Here is a 6,998-nt window from a genome sequence, read left to right as displayed (position 1 = left end):
CCCGGGGAAGTCGTTCCGGGATCCCGGGACCCTGGCAGTGGCGGGCTGCACAGGCTCCCGGAAGGTGCAGCATGGATAGTGACCTGTGCTTGCACACAGGCTTCTTGGTGGCGGCAGCAGCAGCCTTAGAGTCTCATGCCCGTCTCTGGGGTCCGCGCTTTTAGCCACAGTTCACGCCTGTCTCTGGAGCTCCTTTAAGCAGCGCTCTTGATCCCCTCTCCTGGCGCACCAGGAAACAAAGAAGGAAGAAAAAGTCTCTTGTCTCTTCGGCAGCTCCAGACCTTTTCCCGGACTCCCTCGCAGCCAGCCGTGGTGCACTAGCCGATTCAGGCTGTGTTCACGCCGCCAACCCCAGTCCTCTCCCTGCGCTCCGACCAATGCCCGAGCCTCAACTCCAGGCCCCGCCCGCCCCAGCGGGTGAGCAGACAAGCCTCTCGGACTGGTGAGTGCCGGTCAGCACAGATCCTCTGTGTGGGAATCTCTCCGCTTTGCCCTCCACACCCCTGTTGCTCTGCTCTCCTCCGTGGCTGCGAAGCTTCCCCCCTCCGCCACCCACAGTCTCCGCCCGCGAAGGGGCTTCCTAGTGTGTGGAAACCTTTTCTCCTTCACAGCTCCCTCCCACTGGTGCAGGTCCCGTCCCTACTCTTTCGTCTCTGTTTATTCTTTTTTCTTTTTCCCTACCCAGCTACGTGGGGAGTTTCTTGCCTGTTGGGAGGTCTGAGGTCTTCTGCCAGCGTTCAGTTGGTTTTCTGTAGGAGTTGTTCCACATGTAGATGTATTTCTGATGTATTTGTGGGGAGGAAGGTGATCTCCATGTCTTACTCTTCCGCCATCTTGTAGCTCTTTCCCCAACTGCCAATTTTGAAGAGCCTGGAGCAGAATGGCGGGTCGGGAGCAAAAGCAGGGTACTGCACACAACACCACCAGAGGGGTGAGCAAACACCTAAGCCACCCCTCTAGCCCCACCCCTGGACACATCCCTACCCTCACCCCATATAAGGAACAAGCTCAACTTCCTCACGGAGCAAGTGAGCAGGGGAACCTGTTACTTGTTCTCCTTCTTCTTACTGCAGCAGGGCCCCCAGTAAAGCCTTTTCTGAACTTCTTTTTTGGCCTCTAGTCAATTTCTATTGATTGGGGAAGGCCAAGAACCCTGCTCGGTATCATAGTCACAGGCTCAGTCAACAATATGGGGGACTCTCTAGCTGATTCAGTTTGTTATAAAGCAGAAACTAACACACCATTGTAATGCAATTATACTCCAATAAAGGTGTTCAAAAAAAACAAACAAACAGAAACAATTTGGGGGACTGTGAAACTGGAATGGCTCTTCAGTTTTTCTGGGTTGGGCCATGATTCTCTGGGCTTTATAGTCCTTCAGATATTTTTCGGCCAACCTGGAAATAGGTATGACATGATCTTTGCAGATAAAATAGCTCCTGAAGCAGCTGACAGGCTCTCAGCCAATGGTACTCTTAGCAGTAGGGGCAAAGAGTAGTTCACTAAAAGGGGATCTGGGTGGCTTACTGTAGTGTCCTCCAGATACTTTGTTTTGTGTCCATTGGCAAACTCATCTACAATTGCCATTTTGTTAACCTCTTTTCTGAGCTCTAGCTCCGCCTACTCAGCTGTCTACCCGGCATCTACAATTCGATGCATCAAGGACATCCTCAACTCAGCACAGCCAAACTGGACTCACAGCCTTCACTCATTCTTCTCCCCGAACACCATAACCCTGTTTTTTCTTTTTTTTCCTTCTTGGTAAGTGACACCATCACCTGGTTAATCCCAGAAATCATCATTCTCTCTTCCTTGATCTTTTAAAAATTCTCGTGTGTAATAACAACTCACATCTTGTTGATTTTATCTCCTGACATCTTTTGAATCCATCTGCTGCTTTCTCTTTTCACTGTTAGGTCTTGAGTTCATGTTCCCATTACTTCATGTCAAGGCTGCTGCAGTAACATTGTAACTAGTCTCTTTCCATCATTTTTGCATCTTTTCAATCTCTCTCTCATACTGAAATCATGATAATCTTTTTATAACTTAGATTAATCAAATCACTATCCTGCTTAAAAACGCTGAAATAATTTTCCTGTTATTTTAAGGTAAGGACTAATATCTTTAACATAAACTGCCAGGTTCCTGCCTATTTCACCAGCATAACCTCATGGTCCAGTGTCAGCGATACTGGCCTTCTTCATATTGTTTAAATGTGCCATGCTCCTTCTAACCTAGGCCCTCGATACGGTATTCCCTTTACCTGAACAACTCTCTCACCCCATCTCCCTACCATTACCTTTGTCTATGTATGTAATTCCTACTCAAGCCTTAGATTTCATGTCAGTGGTTATTTCACTGAGGTTTCCCTGAGTTCCCTAAACTGGACTGGGTTTCCTGTTTTAATGTCTCATAGTACACTTTTCCTTCTCCTTATAACAATTGTAACTGCTTCCAAATATACATTTATTTGTATGATAATTAATGCATTTTTTACATTAGAGTATAATTTCCACAAAAGCAAGGACCCTATTTTTGCTTATAATTGTATCTTCAGTTCCTGGTATATGGAAGGAAAACAGCTCAACTCCCCATATCAAAAGATAAACCAAACAATTTCTGGGATAAGTATTCTTCATGGATGGTTTTTCTATAATCTTCTAGTAGGTGGAGGATGCTAATGGTTCTCAAGATACTTATAAACCCATCACTAGATTACATGGCTGCATGGGGGCAGAATGTAGGTAAAGGAATACCACAGAGAAAGTAGAAAATGCAAAGCATCTTATAGAAGTTAGGCATTAAACCCAGAGTGTGGGTGTGAGAGGAGAAGGAAATTACCTGTAATGCCTAAGAATCTAACATTCTCAGATAAAATAAACATTAAGACTGTGTAAAGTATCAGACTATGACTTTTTTAAGCTAAAAATTATTCACTCAGGGAAAGTACCCTTTTAAAAATCTGCCATGATTCTAATTTCAGTGTCTTTAATCATTCCTAAATACCTTGAGAAAGGTAGAAATATTGTGTCATTTCACTATATTAAAGATGGATATAATCAAATCTAGTAAAAACAAGAGGTTGACCAAAGTCAGTAAAAGCTAGCATAAGAGAGCAAACTGTTACAGAACTGATCTCCTGTTGTGAACATCTGTAAATTAGAGTTACTATAAAAGCATCTGCTTTTATACATAAGAGAACAGACAGGACAGGATTACAATCTCTGAGAAAAGGGAAAGGAGGGAAACAAATGAGATGAACCCTACCATTACAAGGAAAAAATACGTAAAAAAAATTTTGAAGATATTTCTGGACTGCAGGCCAGGGCGATGAACGTCTGATAGACCCTAGCAATCTCCTGTAACGAGAAATGACAGAGAGCAAAGTTCAGGGAGGACAGAGTCTGGAATTTCTGAGGAAAAGACCCAAGATGAGGAAGAAATACATAGAAAGAACTCCAGAAATGTGGATAATTGTTTTCATGCATCTTTGGATGAGAACTCTGCACATGTGTAGGGTAAAACCTGAAAGAGCTAGACAAGAACAACTTGTGAAGAAAGAGCAATTACTGGAAATCTTTAAGGTGAACAATGCCCAGAGCTTGTATAGGTATAGGGAACACTCTGGTTGTTCCAACTAAAGTGGGAAGACCTCATTAAATACATAGGGCATTGGGCAGAGACCATAGAACACATTAAAATGGTTACTTTAACCTCAGGAGTATTCTAGACCCACTCTGAATAGGTTTAAAAATAAACCTTGGAAGGATAAACCTAATCTCCAAATAATCTAACTACCTTCTATGTGAATACAATAAAATCTAGCATTTAATAATATAAAGTTCATAGCATTCAGTATCCAATAAAAATTTTTGCTGGTCATGTGAAGAGGAAAATATGACCTGTAACCCGGAGAAAAATAAGTAAAGAGAAACATACCAAGAATTGATGGAGATGATGGAATAAGAAGACAAGGACATTAACAAAAAACCTGTCATTAATATACCCTATATGTTCAAGGATCTAAAGGAAGATGCCATAAATATGTATGATGAAAATTTTAAGGCAGCTACAAACGCAGATACTAGAACTCACAAGTGAGTGAGTAAAGAACTCAATATAAAAATTTTATTCTATATATGATATAAACTACTGGAAAATAAAAATACTGTTAATAGCATACAAGTCATGAACTAGTTATAGATAAATTCAATAAAATTTGTACAAGACTTGATAATGAAAATTTCAAAATATTGCCAAGAGAAATTTTAAAAAGATGTAAATAAATGGAGAGAGAAACCATGTTTGTGAACTGGGAGACTCAATATTATTAAGATTGTGGTTCTCCCCAGATTGATCTGTAATTTTAATGTAATCCCAATCAAAACCTCTGCAGTCTTCTTAAATTTATTATTTATTTATTTTTATAGAAATTGGGAAGCTGAAAGCTGAATATAAAACCTAGATGAATATTCAAAGGAGCTAGAATAGCCAGTACAATTCTGAAAAAGAACAACATTGGAGGATTTCACTAATTAATTTCGAGGCTTAGTATAAATCTAAAGAAATTTTGATACTGGTATTGGCATAAGGATTGACATATAGATCAATAAAGACACATAAGAGAGAACCTAGAAACAAAGCCTCAAAATATGGCCAATAGCCTTTTGACAAAAGAGCCAAGGTAATTTAGTGGGGAAAGTAGAGTTTTTTCAAAAAATGATGATGAACCAAAATGAACCTTGACCATTTCCTCATGCCACATAAAACTACTTAAAATGGATTATAAGCCTAAATATTATAATGTATCATAAAAACTAAAACTATAGTTTTTTTCCAGAAGAAATAAGAGAAAATCTTTACAACATTGGGACGGGCAAATATTTAGATAGAACAAAATAGGTCTAAACCAGGAAAGGGAATTAATAAATTTGACATCACAAAAACTATAAACTTCTCTTACAAAGACACAGTTAAATGATAAAACAAATCACAGACTTGGAGAAACTATTTTAATAATACATAGTATCTAGCAAAGGACTTGTATCCAGAAGATATATAGAACTCTTCATTCTCAAAGATAAGACAATAAACTCAATAAAAATGGGAAAAAGATTCACAGAATTTATAAAAGAAGATATATGAATAGGTAATCCACTCAGAGCTATATGCTCAATACCACCAATCAGTAGGAAATGCAAATCAAATCCATATTGAAATAATACTACATGCCCATTTAGTTTCTGATGAGAAGTCCATGGCCTTTTGAATTTGTGTTCCCATGTGCATAATATATCCCTTTCTCCAACTTTTTAAAGAATTCATTATTTCTTTGTTTTTCAGCATTTTGACTATGCTCTGCTTATGCGTGTTTCCTCGGCATTTATTCAGTTTGGGGTGTGTAGCATAATCCAGTGCAACCATCTCAGTCAGTGCTTCTTTTCTTATTTTGAAAGATTATGAATTTGTTACCAAAGACCATCCAGTCACAGCCAAAACCATTGCCGAAGGTGTGGGCATCCTCTCAGAAGACAAGGAAACCATAGAAGACATTTCTGCCTACCTCATCATCCCGGTGAGCCAGGTGAACCCAAGAAATGCCAGTGCCTGCATGGTACACGGAAGTGATCTGAAGGACTCGACTTTCCAGCAGCTGGATGACATTTTGAAGTACCATACTGAGATTGTGTTTCCCAGGTCCTCTCCTCAACAGAAGCTGATTGTTCAGGAAGACTGCCAGAGAGAGGGCACTATCATGGCTGTAACTGGTGACGGTGTCAATGACTCAGCTTTGAAGAAGGTGGACACTGGGGTTACTATGGGAATTGCAGGCTCAGAAGTGTCTATGTAAGCTACTGACATGATTCTCCTTGGATGAGAATTTTGCCTCAATTGTGACTGGAGTAGAGGAAGGTCGTCTAATCTTTGATAACTTGAAGAAATCTGTTGCCTACACTATAACCAGAACATTCCAGATATTTATTATCTGGAACACCCCCTTCCTGATATTCATTATTACAAACATCCCACTACCCCTGAGGACCATCACCATCCTCTGCATTAACTAGGGCATGGACATGGTTCCAGCCACCTCTCTGGCTTATGAGCTAGCTCAGAGTGACATCGTGAAGAGACAGCTCGAAAACCCCAAAATGGAGAAACATGTGAAAAAGCAGCTGATCAGCATGGCCTATGGACAGATTGGTATGATCCAGGCCCTGGGGGGCTTCTTCACTTACTTTGTGATCCTAGGCTGAGAAGAGCTTCCTCCCAATTCACCTGCTGGGTCTGAGGGGACTGAGATGACCACTGGATCAATGATGTTGAGGACAGCTGCGGAACGCAGTGGACCTACAAGCAGAGGAAAATCTTGGCTTTTACCTGCCACACAGCCTTCTTTGTCAGTATCTTGGTGGCACAGTGGGCCAACTTGGTCATCTGCAAGACCAGGAGGAATTCAGTCTTCCAGGAGGGGATTTGGCCTCTTTGGAGAGATGGCCCTTGCTGCTTTCCTTTTCTACTGCCCTGGAGTGGGTGTTGCCTTGAGGATGTATCCTCTCAAACCTACCTTGTGGCTCAGTGTCTTCTCCTATTCTCTCCTCATCTTCCTATATGACAAAGTCGGAAAAGTCATCATCAGGTGATGCTGATGCCCTGGTGGCTGGTGGAGAAGGAAACCTACTACTAGACCCCATGTTGCACACTGTGGAGCACCATGTCACACAGTCTGCTCCCATTATCCACCCCCCTTTTTGTGTACTTTATTCTTGGAGTTCATAATTCTATAGTGGTAGGAAAGCACTGAAACATGTGGAGGAAGCAAGATATTCTGAAATGAAACATGTAGCTGTATGGGGCGGGTGTGTGGGTGGAGGTGGGGAAAGGGTTCCCAGAGAAGCATCCATCTATGGAAATCACAGCAGGGAAGGTTATTCTGTGCCTTTTTGTTTTTGTAGAGAGGAAAACTAGGATCTCCCTGCCTGATGCACAGCAAAGCC

At 41.4% G+C, this 6,998-nt stretch overlaps 1 pseudogene; it reads left to right on the top strand.

Annotated features, from left to right (window-relative positions):
• The first annotated feature begins 880 nt into the window (after positions 1-880).
• LOC116755054 lies at positions 881-6,644 on the top strand (annotated as a pseudogene).
• Positions 6,645-6,998: the final 354 nt, after the last annotated feature.

This window comes from Phocoena sinus, chromosome 6 (assembly GCF_008692025.1).
Source record: "Phocoena sinus isolate mPhoSin1 chromosome 6, mPhoSin1.pri, whole genome shotgun sequence".
Taxonomy (NCBI): Eukaryota; Metazoa; Chordata; class Mammalia; order Artiodactyla; family Phocoenidae; genus Phocoena; species Phocoena sinus.
This window is presented reverse-complemented; position numbering and strand designations above follow the sequence as displayed.